The sequence below is a fragment of the Dermacentor albipictus genome, chromosome 3 (genome assembly GCF_038994185.2).
Source record: "Dermacentor albipictus isolate Rhodes 1998 colony chromosome 3, USDA_Dalb.pri_finalv2, whole genome shotgun sequence".
NCBI classification, from domain to species: domain Eukaryota; kingdom Metazoa; phylum Arthropoda; class Arachnida; order Ixodida; family Ixodidae; genus Dermacentor; species Dermacentor albipictus.
The window spans coordinates 88,607,455-88,620,277 of NC_091823.1; the positions used below are offsets into that span (position 1 = coordinate 88,607,455).

General features: G+C 45.9%; 1 pseudogene; it reads right to left on the reverse strand.

Moving 5' to 3' along the window:
* Nucleotides 1–267: 267 nt before the first annotated feature.
* LOC139058318 (U2 spliceosomal RNA) lies at nt 268–447 on the reverse strand (annotated as a pseudogene).
* Nucleotides 448–12,823: the final 12,376 nt, after the last annotated feature.

A 12,823-nucleotide genomic window follows, 5' to 3' on the forward strand; every position in this document is an offset into this window, starting at 1 on the left:
CTAATAGACCCTTTACTCCGTTCTGTGGCAGCAGTGTGTCCAGGACCCCAGCCAACTTCCTGTCTTGCATTTTTTGACAGTCAAGTTTGCCAAGAAAAAAGATGTATTTTGTTGCATAGTTTACTGTGGTCACATATTCTTGACGCCTTCAGATAAAAAGGAAAAGACGCCAAGCGCCATGCGTTTTACAGCGAAGCTGTATATGGCTTCGTTCTGGGGAAAAAAATGCGTGCATCTATAGAGCCGTGTGGATCGAGAATTTCTCCCCATACGTGGGCCGATCCAGAAGTTACAGCAATACCGGCTCGACCCGCGGCGGAGGTGAAGCAGTCTTTAAGCACTCTGCCAACTTCCAAAAATAAGTTTAATATGTTAGATCCAAATACAACCTGTATCAGATATTAAGCTGATAAGAACAGATACTACGCTTGGGCCCGCGTCGGCCATGTCTACGTTCGCACCGCCCTCTGTCGGCGTTCCAGGCGCTTGCGTATCTCCTTTCCTTCCGCTCTGCCATGGTGGCGGTCCCGCAATCGTGCTGCCCGCCAGGACCGCAATGCGGTAATAAATGCGAACTGTCCATGTAGCCCCGATCCCGCAAACTTGGAATCTTTCACTTGAGCAACGGTCAGGTCTCAGAGGGAGTTTGTGGGGAACCACTTTAGTGTGGCCTGTGCTGTGCGTGAGCACTTGTGGTTTTCGAGTGATTTCACAACCGTTACTGCAGTGCGGGAAGTCGACCAACGCACGATCGCCTTGGCTACGGTGAAGCAGTGTGTGCCCTCGGAGTGCGGTGAGGTGCGTGTCTGTTCTACGTGACGGGATTGGGTAAGAGGTGTTGTGCGGCGTTTTGCAACAATGCACGGGTATGTATACCCTCTTCCGAGGCCCAACATTGTGGAGGAGCGACTAGTCGCACCTCGCCTTTCATTTATGTGAATACGGCGTTTGACGCACGGCAATGGACAGTTCTACATTAAGGGGCCCACATACATAGTTTCGCTGGTGATCCACCTTCACAGAGTGGAATGGCACTGCACTGAATTTTTCGTAGCACTTCACAATAAAATTTACTTGTCGAACACTCCAACTCTACAGCAGAACTTGTGCCAGCTAGAGAGTTCTATAAACGTAAAGGTTTTGAACTCTGTTTGTAATTTATTTTTTTTAATTTTTCACAAATACTGCTATATTCATGCGAGACATAACAGGGGGTGGTTCAATACAAAGCTTTGAACATACAAGAACACATTTGCAGGATATAACAGGTGAAATGATAACACAAAAGAGGCAAACCAGGGGCGCTATAACGTAAAACTATTCCAAACTTTTCTATTCCATTTCTGCTATCAGCCCTCCACGATTGGTCAAAAACTTTTTTCGACCACGCCCACTTCACGTGTCTGTCACGCGACGTCACGAAAACCGCGATACCTCCCCATCTGATATGATGTGTACTCATTGATTATGTATGATTTGACAGAAAAAAGAAAAACAGTTATTTCTGATTCGACCCCTTTCGCCATTAGCCCTCGACTATTGGTAAAAAGCTTTCGGGCTGCACCCACTTCACCTGCCCGTCTCCCGACGTCACAAAACCGCACAAACTCAACGCGTCAAAGTGACGTGTACGCGGTAAAGTTGCATTAATATGATGAACAAAACTGCATTTTCTTCGGAATAGCCGCAGGCTGCCCCGTTCCGAAAGGAATAAAAGATGGCTGCAGCCGATCGCTGAGACGCTGGCTACTCGCACCTGCCGGAGAGCATGGGTGCACTTGCGTATAATAAAACTTCTTGCGTGGCCGTGTAACGTTTTCGAGCCTTTTCGGCACGTTTACCACCTCATTCTGCCAACTCTTCTTTGCTGAGGGCCAGTTTTAGCGTTATTCTTAAGCTTCCGTTGCATGCCGGCGTGATTTTCGACCAGCGACCACAAGCTAAGTAAGGGAAAGCCGACCAATCGCAGACGCCGGCACCACCCTCTTCATCCGGTTATCGATTTTCAGTGCACTGGCTCTGCCCCAGTGAATCCCTCTCCACTTGAGCGTTCTCCTCGCTTCTTGTCAGCCAATTAGATAACACAAGCCGCTCAGTGCAGGCAATGTTATTGGCTTTTCAAGCAAACAAAATGACCTCCTATTAACAGGCAGAGCGTTTGATTGGTCTGTTCAGACAACGCTGCGGGTGACCGCCCGGTGCTTGCGTCGGTGGTTACGCAAATTTGGCGTCAGGAGATTGGAATAGAAACATATTGGAATAGTTTTACGTTATAGGGCCCCAGGTCTACAGAATGCAGAACAAAGTTAAGAGTGCTAACAAATACTAACAGGATATATATTTTATCACTCCTGCAGAAAATTGTTCCGTGGGTGGTCGTCTAACGGATCCATCAAGCTCGTTCCACAATTTAATTGTTGTCGGAAGGAAAGAAAATTTAAAGAAGTTCAGTTGCGACCTAAGCGGGACAATGTTCATCGAATCAGTTCGTCTGGGGCTGCACACAGAGCTGGTGACGAAAGATATAGGCAAAGAGACATGAACAGAAGAACTGACAATTTTGGGAAGCATGATAAGACGATCACATGCGCATGTCTGATCCAGCGACTGTAGGGATAATAGCTGAGCATGCGAGTAGAGTGAGAATTGGCAATCGTACCTACAGTATAAAAATCGTATCGCTTTCTTTTGGTACATATTCAAGTTTATCTATGTGACACTCATGGCGAGGGGACCAAATTCTAGAGGCGTATTCAAGGATAGGTTGAACTAGCGTGTTGTAGGCCGTGAATTTCCACTCCTTAGTGAAACTTTTCAGCGTGCGTTTGACTTAACCAAGCCTCTGAAGCGCTTTTGAACAGATGAGGTCAACGTGCTTGTGCCATATTAAGTTAGTCGTGAAAGTGATTCCAGGATATTTAAATTCATTGACGCACTGGAGGTATCTGTTTCCGTAAACGTAAGAGAAATACAAATGCTCTTTTTTTACTAGAAAAATTCATCGGCACTGCTTTCTTAAATATAATCGACATTTGCCAGTAACGGCTCCAGTGGCAAAATGAAGCAATAACACAATTTAACTCGTTGGTCTTCAGTGCTAGTAACGTTTGTATAAAGCACACAATCGTCAGCATGCATACGAAGTTTGATCCGTGTGTTACTAATGACTTCGGCCGCATCGTTAATATATACAATGAATAGTAGTGGCCCGAAGACCGAGCATTGGAGAACACCTGAAGTAACGGTAGCTAACGACGAATGAGCGTTGTTAAAAGAAACAATCTGGGACCTCGAATCCTAATAGGTAGTTAGCCATTCAAGTACTTTGTCGTTTTTAAGAAGCGAGCGTAGTTCAACGAGGAGTTTTTTGTGACAGACTGTATCAAACGCTTTCGCATAATATATAAAAATGGCATCTGCCTGTACACGAAAGTTCAGTGCCAACGCGATGTCATGAGTGAATTCGATGAGCTGCGTGACCGTTGAGTGGCCAGTACGGAACCCATGTTGCCACTGAGAGATGATGCTATTATCATCTAAAAACCTTCTAATATGTTTATGAATAATATGCCCTAATAAATTACAGCATGTGTTAAATGAAGAAAGTGGTCTGTAGTTAGATTTAAATACTGGGATGACATTGGCAATATTTCAGAGACGAGGAACAGTGCATGAGTCAACCGATTTTGGGAAAATAATGGTAAGGTAACGTGAAACCCATTCCAAGTACCTTTTAAAAATTCATTTGGAACACCATCAGTTCCATTGATTTTAGTTGGGTCAATATTAAGCAGTAGGTTAAGAACGCCCGCTATGGATATTTGCATATCAGAAATGGGCTGCACCATCCCGTGTGCTCTGGAGCTTGGGTTAGTACCATCGTCAGAGACAGATGTAAAGTAGTTGCTAAATGCTTGAGATATAGAAGGATCAGAACATGGTTGGTCGTCAATAATAAATATATATGGAACTGGTGATACAGGGTTAATAGTTTTCAAAAATTTCGCCGGTCTATCTTTTATGAGCGTAACCAGTATATTGTCATAATAGAAGTCTTTTGCATCGCGTATTTTAGTTTTTAATGTTGATTTCAGTGAGCTTAGTAACAAAATGATGCGGAGTTCCGACGCTTGCGAAGCCGTTTAACTCGTCGCGTAAGTTGGATGATACATCTGTTGTACCAGGGACATTTCAAGTTGCGTTTTATACATTTCCTTGGAACGAATTTCAATCAATCGTAATAATGAAAAGGGTCCATAGATGTGCGGAAAGCAGGGTGCGTTGCAGGTATAGTCGTATTAAATGCTCTTTCGTAAGCAAGAGCATCCGGTACGGGCGGAAATGTTTCAGAGTACGACCACATATGGCGTCTGTTCTGCGTCATCAAAAGAAACATGCGGTGTAAAAAAAAAAGGAACAAGACGGAGGGCTAGGCGAGCGCCGTGAGAATTGCGCATCCTACGCTACAGTGAGTTTCAGGATACGACGTTTGCACGGGGAAAGCAATTTCCAAGAACGTTTCTAACGGCGAAGATAATTGCGGGCATAAACATGGGGTTACAGAGAGAGGAAACGCCGCTCCTTGCGCTCGTCGTGGTCTGGGTTATGCCCACGCGGGCTCACGTTACATGCAAACGCGCCGTTGTAGGACGCACGATTTGTGTGCATAGAAAAAAACGACGCGCAGCCGAGCCAATTTCAAAGCAGCACTGCCTAGCAATTGGCAATGCACTTTCGAGTTTCATAAACCGCGATTATTATCTCGTTCCTTATTGATCACGCGGCACACGAGGCTGCACGAGGCTGTGTTTGTAAAGCGCAGACTCAAAAGGAAACCGCCGACCTGATTTACCACGACGTAAATAGGCTATGCTGCACCGTCTGTGGCTAGGCGCATCATTTACAGACTCTTATTCCTTCCTTACTGGAATGACCAACAGCCCCACATGCGACACATGCAGCTGCGATGAAGGCGCTCTCACGCTTTGTCTGTGTCTGCCCACGCTTACAGTGTCGAGAGGCAAGTGATGTGCATAGTGCTGGACCAATTGGACAATCTTCCACTCTAAAAACTAAAAGCTCTAGGCCAGTGCTTCCGAAGAGCATACGCGCGGAAGGCCTTATAAGTGCTACTAAGATTCCTGCGGTCTAGGGGCCTTCATGATCGATTTTAAGAACTCCGCCCTTTACCGCTATGTAGCGTACGCGGTTTGTTTGTGCTCGTCTCCCTTTCTCTCTCTGTCTGCCTTTTAGCTCTATTTCTTTGTTTTAACCCCTGCTCCTTCCCCTCGTGCAGGGTGGCCAAGAAGCATTGCCTCTCGTTAACCTCTCTGCCTTTCTATGCTTCCTTTCTCTCTCCATCTCGTTTGTCTAACGTTCAAGGTAGACGCTGCGGGACGCCCCCACCACTGCCCGTAAACATTCTCATAACCTTGTATACAATTTCACTGCAACTTATTTTTGTTAGGCTCTCGTCACCCCTCTCTTTTCATTTCATTTTTCATTTCACGCATATGTCGCCACAGACAAAAGCCAATCAACACCAAGCTGCGTAGGAGTTGAAGCGCAGTTTCTATTGTATCGACCAAGCTGTTTGTCGATGATGCATTCGCGTAATTATTTTGCAATGCAGGAGGCCGTACTGTAGATCTCCAGTCACGCGCGTCGATTACATCAATCACTCGACGTCTCTTGATTATCAATTTATGGTAATACTGCCACTTTTTTTCTTCATTTCTTTTATTGCCGTTCTATCACGCCGCGGAACGTAACTCGCACCCACACCCACAGACCTGCTACCGTTTGGAATTCTTTCTTTCTACTTCCGTGAGTCACGCATAGAAACAAAATGGACGCGATCCTCTCCACTTCTTACAGTTTGAAACGAACAAATAGGAATGGCCTTTCTGTCCAGTTAGCTACCTATTAAAAGGTGTTCCGGACTCGGATGATTATGCAGAATCAGAAAACAAATTCTACCGAAGCTGAATTTGAGACCGTACGAGGCCGCGCTGCCCGGCTCATCGAGCGTTTTACCGGCGATTAGTTTTTTTTTCACGGTTCCCCGCAATCGTTTCTCCCCAGTCCTCGTGAACCGTCCTCATCCCCTTGGCGCCGCGTCGAGCGATAGTTGTTGCGCCGATGGCTTTGCACGCAGGTCCGCTTCAAATGAACACTTTCAAATGAACACTTCAGTGCTGAAAAATATCCTTCATACAACTGAGTACAAATGTAGAGGTTCTCGAGCATGCACGTGCAAAGCTGCATCGTTTACAGCAACAATTAAAAAAAATTTCGTAACTGCTCGTTGATTAGCGGTTTAAAGGCTCAGACGAGTCTATGGAAATTTGCTTCGGCATCGGCGACCGACCTAAACCTGCGAAATTTCTTGCAATTGCGCGTTTTACTTTTGCGAAATTGCTCCACCATACGCTCTAACTTTTTCAAAGGGAATAAGTTTTTGCCTCTATATAGTTGAACTCCGAGAAGAAATCTATTACGCGTATAACTGATAATTTATTACAGCGCCCACAAAGCACCTGCAACTTTGAAATTGCTCAGCATGTTTTCGGTGACGAACATTATATTCATTAGAAGCTGCAGTTTGATGTGGACGAATGTTTTGAATTGACGCTCTGTGGAAAACCCCATACAACTCTAACAGCGCAAGATATATAATTTGGTAATCTTCTTCCACACACCTATGTATACCACTCACTTATATATTTGCTAGCATAACATCTGACTTGCCTAACACGTCCTCTAAATTTCATTGCGCTAGCTATAATTGGTTTTAATAAATATTTGTCGAAATTTGGAACAAGCGTTGTTGTGCGAACGCTCTATAACGAATATAGTCGCTATATCGCATGCAGTCGAAATAACGGCCTCGCTGTATAGGATAGATCAGCGTAGAAATCGCGATGTGTGTTGTCAGCCGCTCTTTCCATGATGCCCAAGTATATGCTTACGCTGGAGCCATGCTAGCGTTAGACTGACACTGTTTAGTAATAAAAAATACAATAAATTATTACCGAGCCCGCCAAAGAAAGAGAGGAAGGCTGGGAAGTGCGTGGTTCGTGCACGAACCATCGATCTTGGGCAAATAACGTAACAGAACTGCAAAAACCAGAATCCTTCGTTCCGTAATCGACACGGGGGACTGATCGCTAAGTATTTTTTTTTTTCTACTCAGGAAAAGCGCTCACGTCACTCAAGCATTTTAGCAGGTTAGATGGTTGAACATACGTAGATATTGCACAGTGATTGAGCTGTTTCATTGCGTACGTCGACTGCACTCTAAAAACAGCTGCGCCCTTTGGAGTGTATATTTGCCACACAACGATAATCGTCATCTGTCTTGCCGGCATTTCCTTTAACGCTGCGAGCCCGGTACTTCCTAGTCAATAATGGCATGCGCGTTATCAGCATGACAGAGCACTCTCGACTGGAAAGTAACGAGCGCAGCGTTTTCAAGAAACGAAACGCAAGCAAGACAGATGACGATTATTGTTGTGTGGCAAATATAGACCCCAAAGGGTGCAACTGTTTTTACAGTGTGATGGCCACAGTAAGAAGATATAGATACAACACCCCGCACCTTAGAGGCCAAGTGCATAACGTTATTGGGAGAAGGCCGTGTTTTCAACCTGCAGCAACTGGTATAAACAATCCTAAACGTGCCATCTTAAGAACGCGTCTGCAGTTCTGGGGTTCTAATAGCATGTTTATTATTATTATTATTATTATTATTATTATTATTATTATTATTATTATTATTATTATTATTATTATTATTATTATTATTATTATTTGGTTTGAAGACGTTCATGCACTTATAGGTGAGAGAAAGGAAAGTAAGAAGCAGACTGCATGGCTACTCTAGTCGGACGGGGCACAGCTCCTGCCGTTCGTTCAGGAAGAAGAAATACAAACACGGAAATGGCAGATAGGAACAAGGAATGGAAATACGAATAACATAACAACATAACCAGATCACAATGACTCAATTAAAATAATAACAAAGAATGTACTACCAAAATAGGCGCAGAAAAAAATCATTGTAGGTGGCAATATTAAAAAGAATAATCATTGAGTAGGAGAACAGTAAAACTAGGGAGCAAAAAACGAGGGAAAAAATATGCTACAAACGGGAAGCCAAATCTGTATCTCTTCGGAAAATAAGGTGGGCTCGATGAGCCTGTTCGCGTCGAGATGCACACGCCCTCGGATGTCGGCATTCGTGGAGGCTCGTACACCGCAGGCAAAGAAGACGATAGTCCCTCAGTAGCGACACGTGCTGCAGAAGGAGGTCAGGACACTCCAATATGAGGCACTTGAGCACGTAGCCCGTACCTAATTGTACACTTTATTAGCTGCAGCGCAACTTATATGATGCCTTACAATCGTTGTGGAACACACCTAGTTTCCAGCACACACGTCTACATCAACTCGAGCCCTGCCTACAACTTCAGCCTCCACCTGACCTATCCCGACCCGAGACAACGATATTTTATCGATTGTGGCGTGGCGTCGCATTTACGAAGTCGTTTGCTTTTCCTATCGAACGGGCGGATAGTGTTGCGTGTGACCCTTGCGGCGACGAGGAAACTATCGAACAAGTTCTTTGTCACTGTCCCCTATACAGCGCACACAGGTATCATTCTTTTGTCATGAACTGCAATTAAATGTCACTCCGGGTGCATTGGTAACAAATGAGTGGTATATGTTTCTCAAGCATTCTTGGCGAAGTTGGAAGGTTGATAATTGTCTAATTTTCATATTAGCAGCCGTTCGACAGCCCTCTAAGCAGGCTACGCGTGTGACTGGTGGTTAGCGGATATGACTTCAGTGCCAGCATGTCGCCCCTGAAATTTTTCAGCGTCCCGCTGGCAGCCACGGGCTGCACCTAATTTCGGATGCCGTACCAGGAAGCCGCTCGTTCTGAGTCATGCGTCACTTCCACCGAGCGGTAATGGCGGCGTTTTAACGCGATAGCATTGAGGGCCCCGTGTCCCAAGAAATCCGGCGTCGGCGTCCCGCATCAGGCCTCGACGATCGTCTCGGCGAAAATGTGTCCTATCCATGTAAACCAAACCACGCAGACCCTCCGTCTAGAGCAAAGAAGTTACTGAACTAATTGAATTTTTTTCGAAGATACGTGAGAAAAATCGTAAAGTACGAACTACACACAACGTACCGACATGATAGCGTCGGATTCTAATTTGAATATGCAAGCAAACATAGTTCTGGTACGCGTAAAGTCAAACACAAAACTCTTTTCAAGCTTTTCTACCGTTCATACCACGGGCCACCAAAGGAAGTGTAACGTTAGAGGCTTCTGGTTTCGAGATTACTTACAAAAAATGCAAAATATCTGTAATTAATTGCCAAGGTAAAGTGCCGGGACTGTTAAAATTGCATTTCTACTTCTGTACCGGGGCATAAATTCTATTTCTTTGGCTAATAACGTAAAAATAGTTCAAGAATGATGCATATGGCAGTAAAGAAAACTCAGTCTAGCAACTGTGGCAGCATCTGAGTTTGGTTGGTCAGGCGTCGCTTTCTTTTTTGTATGCTTTTTGTTTAGTGTGTGCGTATTTGCCGAGAATACCCCATTCCTGTTTCGGAAGGCTTCTACGTCGTCTCAGCCGGGACTTTTCATGGGTATATGAGTACAATCGATGTACCCAGTAACCCCAGGGAATCCTACGATTGAATAGAACCTGGCCATGACCACCCTTGCTTCACTGGCGTTTGGCAGCCAAACGTACTTGGGATACAGACGTAGGCATATCAGCTGTGTCACCTCCCAAATACATCGGCACACAGAGGGCTGGGATACACACACAAGGTCACCTACAACAGTTTGCATGGCACTCGTTCCGTAAAAACGCAGTGCGATGAGGACCTTCAAGAGAGCAGGCAGCGGCTCTCCTCTGTTGTCAGTGCTACAATGCAGTTGCAGCCCTGCCAGTATGACTGTAACAGGTCGCTTGGAAAAACGTTACCGAGCTAGAAAGTCCACTTAGTTGTAGTATTTCAATGGATTCTGCCTGTCATTCAGATGCCGGGCTGGAGTCAAAGGCGGAGGCTTGTACAAAGTCCCGTAAAGAAGTTCATTTGCTCGTCGAAGAAACCGTGCATAGCTTTCGAAGCTATCGTCTTCGGATAAATAACGCAAGGCCGTCATTCTCGCCGCTCGCTTTTCACAAAGTCAAAGTAAAAAGATATGGCATAAAACGCGGTCCGCGGAACCAAACTGAACGTCAGTACACGGCGGCTGGCTACCGCGGCCTTGGCTGCGCACGGCACCTATTCTAGCCGAGCGTAACGCGTACAAAGTCGTGCGGAAAAGCATGTGTTCGGTTAGAGGAGCACGATTAGGAAGCATGAAGGCCCTAACCTAGGAAGCATGAAGGTCCTAACCTAACCAATGAGGCCCGAACTTAGTGCCCCTTAGTAAGGTACGTTCCATAATTGACGGCAGGTCGCCTTAAGGCCAGAATACATGGAGCGAATATGCGACGAATAGTCGGCGTTCGACGCCCGGCGGCGTACGCGCGACGCGCGGCGGCGGAGAAATCGTCGTTCGCCGCCGATCCAGCTGGCGCAGAAAAGTTCGTCGGGCGTCGGCGATACCGGAAGCGGCAAACGAGCGGCGCCCCAAAGCGAGCCAATCAGGTCTCACTATCCGCCCCGACTTCCGACCTGGCTTCCCCGCTTGTCCGTGTATGCCGATCCCGCTCTATCGTTCACGCTGGTCTCCCGCTTTTCGTGTTCGTGGTATTCAAAGAGGCGCGGCTGGAATTTAACGACAAATTAATTTCGGCTGTTCAGAAGCGTGCCATCCTGTGGGACATTTCTAAACAAAATTTTACGCGTTTTTAGAGTGTTCCGCAATTCAAAAGCAAGAATAGTTGTCGTTAAAGTTTTTTTTTTTTTGTCATGTGTTTCACTACAGCGCTTTTGCCTCATCTAGCCACACTGATAACAACGCAGCGGCTCGCCGGCGGCGGCCGCCGTGTCTTCGCTCCATGTAGCGCAGCCCGACGAACATTCGGTGTCGCGCCGCGGCTGATTTTCCGCCGCCCGAACATCGTCGTGAAAGTTCGCTCCATGTATTCTGGCCTTTATAGCGTGTGAGACATCCTTACTAAAGAAAGGAGTGTTTCAGAATCCGGGCCTAAACCTTTATCTACATACCGTTCATTTCGCAGCTATGTTCTAGGACATAAAAGAAGCTCTTAGGAACATTCGTGCGCCGCTCACGAAGACGAGATTTTTCGTTTTCTTTGCTATAACCGCATCGTCATCCGGGAAGAAAACCGTCCATGGCGTCGATAATCCACAAACGAACGAACAATCTGAAACCATCACATGCTCGACGAAATTCACTTTTGAGTTCAACAAAACGCAGGAAAACCAACGTGCGCAAGTTGAAGACTAAAACCACCACTGAAATGATACATCATAGCGCAACAATCGCATAGCGTCGTAACCGCTAAAAACGTTCGGTGTCAAATGGAAGCGATCGGTTTAAGTTTGCAACGCTTATCAATCAGGGCAATGCACTGCGCAGTTTTGTAATTGAAATGATACATCATAGCGCAACAATGGCATAGCGTCGTAACCGCTAAAAACAGTTCGGTGTCAAATGGAAGCGATCGGTTTAATTTTGCAACGCTTATCAATCAGGGCAATGCACTGCGCAGTTTTATAATTGAAATGAAACATCATAGCGCAACAATGGCACAGCGTCGTAACCGCTAAAAACAGTTCGGTGTCAAACGGAAGCGATCGGTTTAATTTTGCAGCGCTTATCAATCAGGGCAATGCCCTGCGCAGTTTTGTAATCAGACTGCCACGCAGCTTCCTTCTTGCCGTCTGTTATGCGGCTCGCTTCCACCACAAAGGAGCCGCTTCTTAAGCTCGCTGTTAACATTCAATTTCGACGTATTTGTGGTAGGAGTCCGGAAAAGAGTCGGAGGGACGAATCAGAAGCCAATGGCCGTTGTGGAGAGGGTGAGCAGCGTAAACAGAGATCACGGTGGCATGCTGCTCGCTCTGAGGGCGAGCGGGTTCGTAGCATCGTTGAGGGAACCGACCTCATGCATTGGCGAGTGACTTAAGTCGGCTCTACCGTGCGTCCCACTCCGAGCCCGACATTGAGTCCTGTACGAGCACATTTCTGACGCGGCTGCTCTGCCATCTGAGGTAACCAACAGGCTGCCAGATGGTAGTGCGATTGCAGTTTTTTTTCGTAGTCTTTGAGTTAATGAAATGAAAACGTCTCTGGAGACCAGCACCCCGACCCTCTCTATCACCTCCCCCCCCCTTTCCCTACCTTTTCTTTTGTTTGTTTTTTCTGATGTTGGAGCCTTTGCCTCCAATATTCTGAGCGCGAAAAACGATATGAGACGATTAAAGGTAAATGATGGTATTGGCTATATTGGCTGAGCATGCTCGGACACGTACTCAAAAACTGACTTATTGCTGGAATAACCTGAGTCACACTCACTTCAGTAAACTTATAAATCGACAGTTGCACGCACGTTCTTTTTAAAGATAAACTGCGGTGTTCAGAAACAGCTAAAGTACGACAATGTTTATTTTCTGATAGTACCGCACGATTTATTATCGACTGTAATTGAGCATTTTCGATATCACGCTTTGAATAGTTCTCTAGTTGTGATACCAAACTGAGGTCTCATATGTGTCGTCTAAAATACTCGACGGAAGCCACCTCATTCAAAGGTGCGCAGTCGCCTGCTCAATTTTCCAACTCACCGCGCAGAAAACACAACTGGTCACTTGGGGCATG